The sequence below is a fragment of the Python bivittatus genome, unplaced genomic scaffold (assembly GCF_059951505.1).
Source record: "Python bivittatus isolate LINGU-HERP-01145 unplaced genomic scaffold, Pbiv_v1 ctg000610_np1212, whole genome shotgun sequence".
In the NCBI taxonomy this organism is placed as follows: domain Eukaryota; kingdom Metazoa; phylum Chordata; class Lepidosauria; order Squamata; family Pythonidae; genus Python; species Python bivittatus.
Window position 1 is genome coordinate 21,817,048 of NW_028277088.1, and position 16,784 is coordinate 21,833,831.

The following is a 16,784-nucleotide window of genomic DNA, read 5'->3' on the forward strand; positions in this document are numbered from 1 at the left end:
GCAATGTAAATATACATTTATATAAAAATAGTTATTAGTATACTTTTTGTTAACAATATATGAAATATAATAAAACTTTCTTGCATTTTTTCAACCTTCATATTCCAGTGGTTTTATATTAAATAGAAGTTAAGTGATTATTCTACAACAGTCTTTTAAGAAAATATATGGTGCTGGAAATTCGTACCCAGAGGGGAATAAACAGTAGGAAACAATTTCCTCCCTGAAAATCTCATAATGTGAATCTAACACAGGACCTACTGAATAAAAATAATGTATAAGGTACCATAATTTTTCATGACAATGGTACCAATAAAACAGCAGTGGAGTTAAATTAACCATGAAACCAGTTATCATCCACAATACAGATCCAATAGAGGAGATCTGTAGGCAGAAACAATTGTGCGGTCATGATTTTTTCACTGATGGGAAAACCAATGCACCGAATAGATGCTCATCCCCACTGCATAAGTGATGCAGGTATACCTGGACATATTTGGTAATTAATGGGGTCTCCATTTATACTACTGGATGTGGATGTAGTGAGCTTACTTTGACAATGCAAGTAGAAAACGTATTATCAACTCTTGCCAACTACAAGATGTACACACAACTTTCCCTGTTGGCATAATTAATCAATACATAACAGATGGATCATTTCCTACTGCTAACAACAAAACCTATGATCTGCAGCAACGCTGTTGGATGAAAGTATAGTTGCTTCCTCTCCTAGAGAATTTCCTTAAAATTGGTGCTTTTCTGAGATGGGAAATGAAGTTCCTGGGAAAAGGAAAGCTGTACTGCTTTCCTTATCTTCCAGTCACTGTGCATAAGACTGTTGGGAGCTAAGGAGATGAGATAGGAAGCAGTAGAATGTTCTGTTGAGTTTTGCTCTTGGTGCTGCTGTATTTTTAGGCATGTATTTGCAATTTGCAGTACTTGTTTCCCCTGGACAAACCTGTGTGTGTGTGTGTATATATATACACATATGCATACAGTGCCTTCAAGTCAGTTTTCCCTGCAGTTTCCTTGGCAAAGTTTTTCAGAACTGGTTTGCCATTGCCTCCTTCCTAGGGCTGAGAGAGAGTGACTGGCCCAAGGTCACCCAGCTGGTTTTGTGCCCAAGGCAGGACTAGAATTCACGGTCTCTCAGTTTCTAGCCCAGCGCCTTAACCACTACACCAAGCTCTCTCCCCCTCTTTCTCTAGATATAATATAGTCAGTGCTTTTTTAAAGCAGCCAGTACAATCTAAATCTGTTTTAGTACTCATTCAGATATTTTTGTGACTCAGTCGGGCATTGCGACATTTGATACTGAACAAAACTTGACCTTTTATTGTTGAAAAGTGGTGAAGGATTTAGTACATTCTCATGTTTTACTAGTGAAGGACAGAACTAATAAAAATGTAGAGGATGCAATTTCATAGATTTTTTAAAAGCCTTTTTATGTCTTAGTTTTCTGGTCCCTGGTTGGATGTCCCATGATCTATAAGATATTTAAGATTTCCCATTTCAAGACAGAAAGGTCAGATTCTCCTTTTCTGCTATGAAAGAAACCCCGGCAGCCATTACTTCTCTGATAGTGCTAGAGGAGAAAATGCTGTTGGTTGATCAGCATTCTCTGGCATGTAAGAGGTTGTGAATCACAGTTCTTTCATGCTTTTGACACAGCCACAGAGTAAGAGGGGAATTGCACCAGGCTTTCAAAGCATTGCTTTTAGTGGGAGAGGGGCAGGTAACTGACAACCACAACAAAGGCCATGTAGGGAAAAAAAGCCAACCCTCCCCTCACATTAAGTTGGGGAAGACTGGTATGGCTTTCTGAAGGTTCCCATATGATTGATTGACTGATTATGTACCATCAAGTCATTTTTGACTCCTAGTGACCACATAAATAGATTTTCTCCAATGAATTAAAACTAGCCAAGTGAGATTTTTTTCAGTCAATTGACTATTTGATTCAGGGCTGTATTGTTATTGGGAGATTGGTTTCTGTTGCTTTATGAGAGAGAATTCAGTTTGTATCTTCAAAATGTTCTGTACATGTTCACCCTGAAAACTACTCCATTGATTTTAGTGAGATTTATTCCCTAAGAGGTGTGTATAGCATTTCAGGCTTAATTTTGAAAATAAAAACATGGGTGGGTCAAAACTAGCTGCAATAGTTGGTTCTATTGCACTAGTAAAACTGATGGTTTTAGAAGAGGCCTTGTGAAACAAATTTATGGTGACTGGATCTGGGCTACAAAAATCCATATGACCATGAAATGGTAGCAAATAGATACAGAAAATTCTAACTCTTGTGTAACCCTACCCATATCCTTGTGAATTTGAGTATACGGTTTTTTAGATGCATGAGTTGTTACAGTAAGCCACACATATTACATGGATATCAAGAAAAATATCTTCCAAATGTTGCATATCATTCTTTCCGAATTTCATGGCCATTTGCCACAAGAGATTTCCCCCCCCCCCTGTATTTAATTAGGGAATCTGTCTGTCTGTCTATCTGTCAAATGAGAGTAATAACACTAGTTCACAAAATTTATGAACTATATGAACTCTGCAACTATATCCACTTCCATGGTAGAAACAACTGGATAAAATAAACTTTCTGAGTAACAGCATTAGACTGCATTGTAAATCTATTATTGCACAATAAAATTCATAGCTATTCAAAATCTCATCACTATGTTTACTGGGACTTCTAAGGAAGGAGATAAAAATTCGCAGACTTGGTCTTTATGGTGCCATCAGATTTTCTCTTCTGTTTAGTGAATTTTTTTGTAATTTCTTTTTCATTTAACCAGACCAGTTGCAGTAGTCTAGTTACAGAAGATTCCTTTGCATATATATTCAGGAACAAGCCCTACTTCATTTGATGAGGCTTATTCTCAGCAAGTAGGCAAATACAGAATTTCAATGAGTTTGTTTACTCCCTGCCCAAAAACTAAAGAAAAATTACTGAGTCAAATGAGATAACTATAGAAGAAGCAAATAGGTTACATCAAAAGAGGGTATTAAAGCCCTAGGGTAAAGGTTAATAGGTCAAATGTCTGTGAGAGATAAACCTAGCAGAAGGTAAAAGGTAATCCAGTTTACCTTTCTTTTGTGTATTAATCAGTGATCCTATGAAGCTGCCTTCCCCAACTTTCAAAAGTGTTGGGATTACCCTGGCCACCTCTGATGGTGATGATTATATTGAGAATTAGATAAATAATCCAGAATGACTTAGGACATCTGTATCCATAAATGAAGAAAAACTGCATATTTGGGACCAAAGTAACAATTAATGGATTTTCCAGTACTATATGAGAATAAAAAAATAATATGCAGCTGGTCTTAGTAAATGCTCTTAGATGAAAAATGTTTAAAGTTGCAAGTTCAGCTTGCCACATTTTAAATCAATTATGCTGTTTTTATCTTTGTGGTAAATATTAAATCACTACCCACAATTACACAGATTTGTATCATTTTAATTTGTGTGAATCATAGATTCTTTCCACAGAAGAGTCATAGTGTATCAGACCAAAGGCTTATGTAATCCAGAATTAAATTTCCATAATTTCCAGCCAGATGCAGGGGTGTCTGTGGGGTCAATGGTGTCAAAAAAGTCAAGATTGTGATTGCAACTATGCAATAAAGGCCCAACCTCTTTGTACATGCATAGCATATGTGACACACATAAAAAGAGGTGGGCCTTTGATTGAGTGGTCACAGCCACCACCCTTTTTGACTTTTTTGACTCACCTGTAGACATTCCTGGCCAAATGCATAAGGGAAGCCTACAAGTAGCGAGTTACTGCAACTTTGCTTCCTATTTGTTGCCCAGCAACTTCTGAGCCACAAATGGGATGTATTAGCACAAACTTGAAATCCAAACTCCAAAAGGAGGGGAAATTGTTAGTTTAACATGCATTCACACAAGCACTGGTGAAGAATCAGCTAAGACAAATACTAAGGTTCAGAAAGATTATACACAAGAGAGCATAAGGAAGCAACTGTTCACTTTACAAAGAAGAAAATAATTTGACTACAGCATCCCCAATACAAGGACCAGCGTATTAGTTCTAAATATTTTAACCTAAAGATATACCAATTATGGCCTAGAGGTTGGCACTGAGGAAACAGAACATTATGACTGCTATGGAGACTGAAGAATCATGATCTCTGATAATGGGATGCCTCTGAAAATGAGAGCCAGTATGTCTGAACTCTTCTGGACTGTACCATTTTCTGCATGCTCTGGTTGCCATGTGATGCACTGTTCAGATCTCCTGGTACTGGCAATGGAAACCAGCAATCAGCTTAGTGGGAAGAGGTAGGAAAGTTGAACAATGAAAATCAACAGGGTTGCTAGGGAGGAGGAAGCTTTGTCTTGGTCCTCCAAGTTGACCTGCTTAAGATTGCCAATTTCCACGTGGTAATGACAACAGGCTCACTGGAATAGAGAGGGGAGCTGTGAGGCAATATTGATGGAAAGAAGGGGACAAGAATGAGAAGATGGTTGTATGTGCATTACTCTAGCCCAATAAATAATTCAGTCTTCAGGACAAAGAAACTTTCCCATCTCAGTCTGAAACCTCTGAGTTTGCACTTATTTCCAGAATGTTCTGCCAATAAATTTCTCAGGCTGTATTAAGGGGGCATTTGGTTGTTACATGTTCTTATTTGTTAAATTGGGTTTAGAGATACTTTGAAATATTCCTTAATTTTTTGCCACCTTAAAATCCGTGTAAGTTGTTTTAAAAAATAAAATATCTATCCTACACTTCCAAATGTTTAGCTCCTTTGGATGAATTAAATTCCAATATTATGAGGGAGAACATTTTCTTTCTGTTTTCTCCATTTGTGTAATTCAAAATTTTCTCATATTCTCCTCAGAGATGATGCTCCAACCCATTTGTCCTTTTCTAACTGTACTGAATTGTTTCTTAGCTGTGATGATCAGAACTCTTGTACATATTCCAAGTGTGGCTTCCCAATATTTATTCAGTTAAACCTCCTTTCTATTCAAACAATTATTCATAACTGTATGAAGTTATAGTTACATAACTTCAGGATGTTGGGAAATAGTCCTCTTAGCTATCAAACTTGCTGAACAAATACACAAGCACAAGTATTAGACTTGTGCAAACCATTTAACAAGGCACTTTGCTTGTAAGGGAAGGGCTCTACTGCCTGATGCGAATAGGTTTGCATGTGCCTAATAAATGCAAACAATTTTGGTTTTGATGCCTTTCCTATATTGACCCCCACCTCCAAATTTGTCATTTTCACAGAAGCTGCATGCAGAATCAAGTTTTTAGTGAGCTATCCATCATAATCCCAAAACTCTTTCCTTGAGTAGTCATGTAAGTAGGCTATTAGAAAAACAGCAATAAATTGTATCCCCAGGTAGAAATTTTTCCTGGAAGTTTTATCCTGGAAGAACAAAATTACATGGAACCATACTGCTGACTGAAAATATTGTCTCAGACTTTGCTAAATTCACATAATCAAAGGCTCTTAGCATTTCCATTTTTTCAAGGGAAATGAGTTATTGATCAGTAATGTACCACTAGAATTGGGACTCTGATTGTATGGCCAACTCTAATTGGAATTTTTATTTTGCAGCATAAAAGGCAACAAATAAAAACTATACATTTCCCCCACCTGTGTATCACCCCAGTTACAACACTCAGCCCAACCTTCTGTCTACATATTAAAGTTATTCAACACGAGCTTGCAAGAAGCAACTAATTTGGAGAAAAGTACATAATTGGTATTAGTAGTAATAGTAGTAGTAGTAATAGTAGTAGCAGTTGTAGTAGCAGCCTGAGTTTTATGGTGCTAACTTCAGGATGCAATGAAAAGAGTTCTCTCAGCTATTTATCCTGCTGAACAAAAAGATCTTTGAGAACATTTCCACAAATGTACTTTTGACAGAGGGTCAAAGGTATTTACAACACTAGTTGCTAAGACAACAGCTATACATGATCTCCCTTTACTGCATAATAACCTCAACAAATATTAAGTTTTGCATATACATACAGCAAATTTAATCTTTGATACTACATTTGTAATGCCTTCACCTTGGAAGGACTGGAGAAAATGCTGAGTCATGGTGACAGTTTAGTAGCCCACAATCACTTCGGATTATTTTATATAGCTAGGTAGGTAGGTAAGATAGGATTGCACAACGTGTCAAACGATGTCACCTTATCCTCGAAATATTTGTTTTTATTCTGACATTCTGCATCTGGGGACAGAAGCACCGAGAACAGAAGAAAACAAAGCTCCTGGACTACGTGTTTCTGTCTGTCTTTGCTGCTAAGAGCAGCGCGGCTCTCCTCGCTCCCTCTGAGCGCGCAAGAGCACAGCGCCTTTAGGGCCTGCTCGGGTCACCTATCCGTCTCCCCCCTCCGCACGCGCGCTTTCATCTTCGGGTGGAAGGCGCCGGCTGCAGTCCGCGCTCTCTTCCGCCTGACTGCACACGCACAAGCGGCGGCGGTGCCGGCGCCCCCCTTCTTGTTGCCCGTCACTCCGCTGCCGTTTCCTCCGCCTCTCAGTGCCCTGCTCAAGGACGAGGCGGGCTGCCCACTCGGCCTCTGTTCGCCTGTGGCACCCACCGCCAACAAGACAGAGCCGAGGAGGCGAAGAAAGAAGCGCCTCTTTCCCTCTTGGCTGGAAGCTGCCGCAGCAAGCTGGAGGTTGGAGAGGGAGCGGCGGGCGGCGGCGCGGGCGATGAAGTGAGGTGAGCAATAGAGAAAGAGGCAACCACAGCTGAGGTGCATTCAGTAACATCACGCAGAGCCGAGAGGAAGAGAAGGGGAGAAGCTGAGCCTCTCGCGGGTTTACCTACCCCCGCGCCCCCCGGTGATGATTTTTTTTCCTTGGCGGCCCCGTCTGAAAGTAAGAGCAGAAAACGGGGAAATCCTGGCCGGAGAGGGAGGGAGAGCAGCGAGGCAAAGCGGAGAGCGAGCTTGCTCGAGCCGAAGCACTGATTTCTATTTAACGTGGCCCCGTGGGGCTTTCAACCGGTGACAGGACGCAGAGCGGCCCTGGAGAACAGAATATACCACCCCTCCCTTGCTCCCCCCCCAAGAAATGCAGAAGGCTAAGTCCTCGGCGCTGACATGACACCCTCTTGCAGATCATTCAGGGCAAAGCTGCAGAGCAAAAACGAAATGTAATAAAGCAAGGTTTATATATGGCCTAATATGTGGCTGCTCTGGTTTACAGGCTTATGTATTTACGTTTCTTTTCAAGGCACAGTCAACAAAACAATTAGCCCAAGGGTTAGCTGTTAAACTGCAGAGGTCAAAGAATGCACCACTGTGTCAAAAGACTAAGTGGAGGAGGGAAAATCAATATTGTAGGACATGAGGTTTAGAGGCTTCCTGTTCAGCCCTGAGTTCCACATACAGCTGAGGTCAGTATTGCAAAGATCACTGGGAGCTGAAACCAGAAAATCCTGGTGGTCGGCAGGCTTTTATGTTCATTTGGAAATAAATGTCAGTATGTAAAATGGAACTTAAATACATTGGCATAGTCATCCTGCCTTTGATCAGATCTTAATAATGGGGGAGATGGTAAGAAAGGATATCTGGATACAAAATAATGGGCCCTCTCCCTCTCACCAGTATTACAAATGAATTCTGTGGTTATCTTCTGATTAAAGCCTCTTATAGAACTACCTGTTGTGCCCATAATCCAAGATGCAGATAAGCATTGACTTTCAACATGGGAACATAACTACAGCGTGCTTATAACAGTTATAACACTTAACACTGACAACGTGAATGAAAGTCTCCTTCAAACCTAGCTTGATTCCTGGCGATTTGATTATTACAGCCATACCACTTGGCAACAGTACAGAATGCAATTCCATTTTTCAAGGATAGTTTTTGAGTTTCCAGTCTAGGCTAGAATCCTGGTATTCCTTGCGGTCTCCCATCCAAGTATTAACCCATCCCTGCTTAGCTTTTGAGTCTTGACTAAGTCAACCAGGCGTTGTCACCTGCTGAGACTCTGAGGCTCAGCAAATGAGCAGAAAACGATGCACCTCGCCTTATGAGAGCTTGGTCAACTGCACTTGGAAGTGAAAAGGAAAACTTTACCCCATGCGGTAAAGGTATAATCAAGTGGTCATTTGTACGCTGCCCATTACAAAAAATGGCTTATGTTATTTTTGTGCTTTTAATTTTCATGTGGTTTTTGTTTCTGCTGAAAACGTTCTGTTTTCTCTATTTATGATCTCCCTTGAGAACACATTCTTATTTATTTATTTATTTATTTATTTAAAAGACTTATATGTTCGCCCATCTTATGTGCTACAACTCTGGGGAACCCGTAAAAACACCAGTAAAAAACAAAGATAATAAAACCAACATTTAACCCCACCCCACCCCCAAAACCTGGTGCCCTAATAACACTCCCTGATGCATCAACAGTTGCAAAAACTGGGCTCCAGGCTCACCCTATCCCAATGCTTGGGAGAAGAGCCAGCTTTTTAAGGTCTTCCAGAAAGCTAGAAGAGTGGAGATAAGAGATTTACATAGTAGGCTTTAAACTAAAAAAGTAAACACGTAGGGCAAATAAGTAGATTTGTACTTTCAAGAATCTTACAATCTAAAGTAGACCATTTAAGGTGAGATTAAAAGGCCTAGACTCTTCTTGGATTCAGATGCTCTTTCACCTTCAGCTTATGCAACTTGAGCATAGGAGGAAAGAGGAATTGGGAACTCTCTGCTTTAATTTACCACTAGCTGCAGTTTCATATTTTATCCAACTATGTTTATTACCATTTGTCTTCTGTGGGAACTGCATTTGTGTGTCAGCCAGTTATGAATGCCTCCTTTCAGGTTATTCTGGCACATTCACAATGCACTGACTTTTATAAAGTACTTTGCATGGAAGGGATGAAAAGGATCCAGCAAAGATATTGATAAACTGTTATTCTGAAAACACAATCGCTATGTTTTTTTCAAATAAAGTGTAGTGTAACAGTATACTTGTAGAGAAGAATCTATTCATTGCGTTGGAAAATAATAAATGCTAGCAGGCAGTTTATCATATTTCATAGTTTTTTGACAAATCTGTTTAACTTTTAACTAGAGATGTGCTGCACTTTAGATCTAAAAGGTGCTTCAGAATGGGCCTGGGGGCACACACTGCACCTGTCAGCATCTTCTTAAAAAAGCTGCCTCACAGAGTAACCATACAGTCCTAGAGAAATATGTGTATGAGCTGAAAGCCCCCAGTGGGCCCACACCTGCTCTGAAGCACTTTGTTACCACCTCCTTAAAAGTCAAGTATATTTTTCCTTATAATAGCTCAAGTGTGGATCTGTATTCATATAATATGTTGGTTATTATTGTATGTTGTTTGTGCTGTACAGTAAATACAGGGTTCTATCCCAATTAACTCTTTGCTTCTGGTTCTAGCTCTTCTTCACCCTCAAGCTGCTATATTGTACCTGGCTCAAGTCTTATTTGTCTTTTCATAAGAACCCTGATGTCAGAACTTTTAAATCTGTCCATAACCTGGTTTATGATGCTAGGCTAAAAATTGGTAGAAAAGAGATGGGAAGACTTTGTTAGCATATACCATGTTCTTCTGATTTTAAGACTTGTGAGAAAAATGGTGTGTCCCAGTGGTACCAAGTATCAGCAGGAAAAAAATGGGGAAATTTCCCACAGCACATAAGGGATATGAGTTTTAAGATCCTTTGAAACTGATACTTATTGTTCAGAAATTATCATAGAATGTACATTCTGCAATGGGAAACAACCATTAAGGAGTTTGTTTCTCCTTGTCAGGAAGGAAGAGAGGAAAGTTTTTGAATATTGGTGTTTGAGATTGTTAATTTGAAAGAAAAGAACAGTAGACTGAAGCAAGAATAGCTCTCTTAAGAGGTTTATTCTTCATCTTCTACTTTAGAAAAGTAGTTGTGGTTAGGCAGGCACATTCATTTCTAATTTCTATTGTGCATGTACAGTTTCTTCTCTTTGTACATTTTTGTCTTTAGAAACTTTTGCCCAATAGCTTTTGTAGATAAGTATCAACATTTTAGGTGTATTTAAATAATATTCCTATACTATGCCTGACCTGTACATTGAGAACTGGTCCCTTATATCTCATTGCTTTTGGATTTAATAATTGAGAAGGATTGGGAAGAATGCAGATGATGATCACATGACAATGGGATGCTGTAACAGTTGTAAATGCAAAAATTAGTCACAAAGCTGTTCTTTTACACCATTGTAACTTTGAACAGTCGCTAAATGAGGCCGTTGGTAATTGAGGGCTGCCTGTAAGAAAATACAGGGTTCATCTGCTTTGTTGGCCTGACTATCAGCAATCAGCTTATTTATGTTGCATAGGTGGTTCAACAATTCTGACGAGATCATTTTCTGTGGACTATAGCTTCATGTCCCTGGCACATGTTCAAGAATTATAGGTGCTTATGCCAAGTCTAACCACATTATGAACTAAGTATTGTCTTAAAACATTAATGACATGATCCTACACACATCTGTTTGGAAATGTATTACAGTAGCAGGGATTATAACTGCCAGTTTCTGGAGACAAAAACTATGTTCAGTGGTTTCACATTGGTATAATAACATACTGATAAAAGGGCTGCACACCACTTCAGAATGAACGGTGGAAGGGTGTTTTGGAGGGCATGGGGGCGAGCAAGCAGCACCTGTGCAACTTAGATCAGATGCCTTTTCCCTGGATGTAAAATGCTTCTTCATTTTGTAGAATGGCTCAGGTTCAGTTCTACAAACTCTTATCATAATAGCCTGTACGGTATGTGATTATAAGTACTCTTGATAAATATGGGGCTACTCCTAAAAATTGTCCAGAAATTTCAACTGGTGTTCATAGATGCTGCTAGAATTTAAACAAGCAAATGGGTGGAGTGGCCCACTAATCATATCAGTTGCACAAGCTGCCAGTTTATGAATGAAGTTAAAAGTGCTGATTTTAACTTTTTAACACTTTACATAGCTTAAAATGAGTGGTTGGAAGAGCCGTTTTTCCCTCCCATAAGGAACTGGTCATCCTTTAAGATGAACAGGTATTTCTCTGTTACATGTGCCATTGCCTACAAAAACATATTTGATACAAATGTGCAAAATGACTTTACTTGTCAGAACCCAGACATTTAAAAAACAAACAAACATGCATTTGAGACTCTGATTGTTTAATTATATTTACTGACTGATAGTTCTTTTTTTAATCCCTGCTGATTTTGTTTATATATTTTTCTATATTTTGTCATCTACTTTAACTTATTTTTTAAACTAAAAAGTGGAGTAAAATTTTAAAATAATTAAACATTATATATGGTAGTTTATCTGTTCATATGATCCAGCACTAGCAGTACATAAAATGTCAGATACTATAAAATATGATCCTATGCATGTATATTTACAAAAGAGTCCTATGAAAGATTATGAATTTACTTCAGAGTATATATGGATAAGGTCCAATTATATCTCATTTAATACCTTGTGTTTTTTATTCAGAAATAAATGGTATTGTCCTTGTAAGGACATTTAGATGAACTTCATGGAATTTATGAATAGAACTGATTTCCTGCTTTAAGGAATATAAAAATGATCCTCCTCCTTATTCAACCCAGGATCTGTTGCTCCTCAAGAGGAAATATAAAAGTTAACTACAGGAAAGAAGAGACAGGCTCTGAGAGAATCTTGGAATCAATTAATTTCTGCTACTCATTCTAAGAATTCAGTTTTAATCTAGAAATGTATAACCCTTCGATCCACTCCCTCCAATTTACTAATCCCATCTCTTATTCCTGCTTCACTTTGGGAAGGCCACTTCAGATCACCGTATACACAGGAGGAACTAGCCCATATGAAGAGGGGATTCGATTATGAAGCTCACCTGCTTCCCTCCTGGCCCCCTGTGCAGGCTCTGAGGTTATAAAACTGATTAAACAGATGAATTCGAACAAAGCTCCAGAATATGACTTCATCCATAATAATTTAGATTGGTGGGAAATCTAACAATCGTTTCGGCTTCCCTGTTCACCTATATTGATAACTATGCCAAGGTCCCTGATGATTGGGGTCTAGCTTTGGTGATTCCGATCTATAAAATAGGAGGTAGGGATTTACTTGCCAATTATTGGCCCATTAGCGTTCTCAATGTGGTTAGCAAATTATATGCTAGACACTTGTACAATAAACTCCTGGATTGGGTTATAACCGAGGATATCTTGGCTGATGAGCAGGCAGGCTTCAGAGAAGGCCATTCAATTTTTGACCACGCTTTAACTCTTCAACATCTAGTTGAGAAATACTCCTCCGGAGCCCACTCAACACTCTACACAGCGTTTATCTTAGATGTGCTTTTGATTTAATCTCTAGATCCAAACTATGGGAGAAACTGAACTCTTCCTCAATCAATAGAAGATTGCTTGTTCTTATACATAAGCTCTATGAAAACTCCCAAATGAAGGTGCAACATAGTATGCACGAACACTGCACCAAGGAAATCCCAGTCAAGAGAGGAGTGAGACAAGGGTGTATTCTAGCTCCCCTTCTCTTTATATATCAATTCCCTCATAGATAAACTGAATAGTCCATCTCTTCACCACCGAAATTGGGAAATAGACACATGCTGCCATGTTGTTCTCTCAGACACACTGGTCTGAATCAGGCACTTCATATACTTGCTGAGCACTTCCAAACAGAACAGCTTGAAATTAATTACTCCAAAACCAAGGTTATGATTTTTGCTAAGTGCCCTAAGGCATATGTCTGGTGGCTAATCCAGTAAAGCAAGTTAAGACCTTTAAATATCTGGGGATTGTTTTTCATGCTACAGGCAACCGTAAGTCCCACGCCAATTACGTTAGCTCAAATGCACAAAAAACAGCATCGGCTTTACAATCTTTCTACTTCTCCAAAGGAGCTCAGTATATACCTGCAGCGATTAAAGTCTTCTTGGCTAAGACCTGAGCCCAGCTCCTCTTTGGAGTTCAGTTGGGCCCCTGCAGGTCATTTCTTCCTCTTGAAAGAGTTCAATCCAAGTTTCTGAGATCTATTTTTCAAGTACCTCACTGCGTTCCAAAAGTGGTGCTCCGTTGTAAAACTGGCCTACTTAAAATAGAAACTTCTGCTTGGATTTACATTTTCTCCTAGTAGTTTAAGCTTTCTTCTTTTTTTTTAAGTCGGCTTTGCCCTTTTAATTATGACTAATAGCTTTCAGTCTTCTTGGTGCCAGGCAATACATGCTAAATTACATTACATGGGCAACCATCACTTTGATGAGCTATGAATGTGCGTTAGCTGATCTCAAACAATGGGCAGTTGATTTAGAGCTGCAATCAGATTTATCAGTCCTACTTTAAAACATCTTTTTGAGTCACTCTGCACATTTTCTCCATCCAGCCAGATATCTAAGCTGTGTAACGATTCTGAAATTCAGAAGAGCTTTATCCTTGGCTAGATTTAATGCCCACCCAAAAGCTGTTATTGAAGAGAGATACTGAAATATCCCCTTTGAACAGAAACTCTGTCCGTTTGGTGGAGGAATAATTGAAATGATGGAACATATTATTTTGCATTGTTCCCTCTACGCAGGTGCTCGCCAGGAATTATCTCCATTCTTCACTAAACATCCTGGTCATTCTGACTTGTTTTATCTTAAATTGTTACTATCAGATCAATCTGATTCCGTTTCATTGATCACAGCTAAGTACTATTCTATAGTTAGTACAGTACGCCATAGTATCTCCTCTAATTTTTCTTAGATGTTTTAGAATTGTGTTTCTCTTTTTTTATCCTAATTAATTGTGATTCTTTTGTTTTATTTGCTGGTCTATGACCAAATAAAGATAGATAGATAGATTGATTCATTGATTCATTGATTGATTAAATAGAAGTGACAGTGTTCATTCTGCACATGTTCCCAGATACATGGTAGAAGTTCTGGGACAGGGTGCACTATTCTTTGTCTAGTGTTGCTGAATGCCATGACTGAGCAGGAACATTTTAGTCAAAACTGTTTTTAAGGATATGTGTCTGTGTCCAGTAATGTTTTACTCAGAAGAGCTAACCGCAGAGTCTCTAAGTTCACAAATCCAGCATTATACTCTGTTGAAATAGTTGTTTTGTCACAGGAAAGTTCAACTTGTATGGCAGCATTTTCCATGGCCAGAACGTTTTGGACAAACAGTAAACATTCTAAATCATTGCCTGAAACTCAGCTGCCATTAGTGCCAATTACTTCTATTTTTAGCATTTCCCATAGTTGCAAATTTGTTTTACTATCTCATTTTTATTCTGTCATTTTTAAAGTGTCCTAAAGCCAGGCTCTTTTCTAATCTCTTATATTCATGGGCCCTGTCTTCCACTTCACTGTCTTAAATCATTTGTTTAATTGATAAATGTATGGACATTTTTCTACACAGCATTATTCCACTGTTGTACAGGCAGTCCTCACTAACCAACCACAACTGGGACCATCAACTCTGTCACTAAGCACTGCACTGTTAGAAAAGAGCCTGGCTTTAGGACACTTTAAAAATGACAGAATAAAAATGAGACAGTAAAACAAATTTGCAACTATGGGAAATGCTAAAAATAGAAGTAATTGGCACTAATGGCAGCTGAGTTTCAGGCAATGATTTGTGAAAAATCACATGACCGCGCCAGACTTCCAACGTCACTTCTGCTTTTGTCATTAAGTGAGACATCATGTGACTGCAACTTGCAATTTCACTTCCGCATTCTCCATTAATTCTGCTTATTGGAAGCTGATTGTGAAGCTTGCAAATGGCAATCACATGACTGTGGGATGCTGTGATGGTTGTAAATATGTGCCAGTTGTGAAGCGCCTGAATGGTGATCACATGGCTGTGGGATGTTGTGACAGCCATAAATGTGAGGATTGGTTGCAAAGCTGTTTTTTTTCCCCAATTGTGTAACTTCAAACAGTCACTAAACAAGGCAGTCAGTAAGCAAGGACTACCTGTATATATAAATTCACTGATAATAAAAATAGATAATATTTAGAAGTGCTATTATTTTCCCATTATTCCATGAGTCTACCAGGGCTTGATTCCTCATATTTAGATTCAGTATTAGAAGTAGATAGCTTGATTGTAACAGGAACTATTTATAAACAAATGCTTTCATTAATAATGAAAACAACTTTGTTTTTAAGGGTTGCAGCAGAAGTCAGTCTGCCATTCTGATGCTTGAAATGGCGTAGAACATTCCATGACACTGAAGATAATTGTACTCTAGCCCATGTTCATAGAAATTGTTATGTGCCATTGACTTCAAGTGACTGTCTGGACAAATGCTCACCACTTCAATCTGTCTCTAGTAGTAATTCGTAACTTTTCCAAGGATTTTCCAGTAATTATTTTTATCCTGTTCATCCACCTTACCTCTTGTCAGCTGTTTCTGCTATTTTCACTGACAAACTGGTCTTCTTGAAATCCACTGTATTCATAGTAGCCACATTCCAAATTTGTAATTCAAGATCATTTGCCTCTTCTCAGTGTCCAACTATCACAGTTCTATATTACAACTGAGAAGATCAGAAAGAAAGGTCTTTAAAAGATAACTCTTCTATCAGAAGCCCATCTTTCTGGCATGTAGAAGGCAACATTCTCCTTTATTGTCCCAGAGATATGGAATGCAGTCTTGCAAGAGTTGCCTTAGGTGCCTTCTCTCTCACTATGTGGGAAGATCTTTTCCCTTTTGCCATGTTTTTCACTGTTAGGTAATTTAAATATGATCATGTCTAACTTAGTCATGTCTTCTTCCTTCTCTAGCATGATGTCCATCTTTATATATTATTAAGCCCAAGAAAACACATTACAGCTATCATTTCTTTATCATCACTTACTGAATACAGTACTATTCCCTTTGTTTTCTTAATGTTTAATATTAGTTTAATATTCTTAATGTTTAGTTTAATGTTATTTTTCATACTTTCCATTCTTATTTTCATGAGTTCTTATAAGACTTCTTTACTGTCAGCTAATACTGTTGCAATCTGCATTTCTCAAATTGCTAGTGTTTTTGACCATCAACATAGCTGATGTCTTTACTCATATAGACCAATATACAGTGCATATTTTAAAGGCCCTAAGTTATGGCTGTAATGAAAGCATAAATATTCTGTAATCAAACATATATAAAAATAAAAATATGGTGTTAAATTGACGAGGGGGTAGGGAGATAATCAGTCAATTTTTTAAAAAATAATGTTATTCAGACCTTTGTTGTTGTTGTTATTCAGTTGTTAAGTCATGTCCGACTCTTCGTGACCCCATGAACCATATCACGCCAGGCCTTCCTGTCCTTCAGTGCCTCCTGGAGTTTGCTCAGTTTCATGTTCATTGCTTCGGTGATGCTATCTAACCATCTCATCCTCTGCCGTCCCCTTCTCCTTTTGCCTTCCATCTTTTCCAGCATCAGGATCTTTTCCAAAGAGTCCTCTCTTCGCATTAGGCGGCCAAAGTATTTGAGCTTGAGGTTCAGTATCAGTCCGTCCAATGAGTAGCCAGGGTTGATTTCCTTTAGGATTGACTGGTTTGACCTAGCAGTCCAAGGGACTCCTAAGAGTCTTCTCCAGCACCACAATTCGGAGGCATCAATTCTTTGGCACTCAGCCTTCCTTATGGTTCAGCTCTCACAGCCATACATTGCTACTAGAAAAACCATAGCTTTGATTATGCAGTTCTTTATCTGCAAGGTGATGTCTCTGCTTTTTAATATCTGTCTAGATTTGCCATAGCTTTC

At 38.6% G+C, this 16,784-nt stretch overlaps 1 protein-coding gene across 2 annotated transcripts in view; it reads left to right on the top strand.

The window, feature by feature from the left end:
- The first annotated feature begins 6,319 nt into the window (after positions 1-6,319).
- The window catches only part of STEAP2 (STEAP2 metalloreductase), a 29,717-nt gene continuing 19,252 nt past the window's right edge, over positions 6,320-16,784 (top strand). The window contains exon 1 of one of the 2 annotated variants that reach the window (XM_088150506.1): positions 6,320-6,736. The gene's annotated coding sequence lies outside the window, so the exon portion shown is untranslated. The remainder of the gene's footprint in view (positions 6,737-16,784) is intronic. The other variant, XM_007424152.3, reaches the window with a different exon arrangement.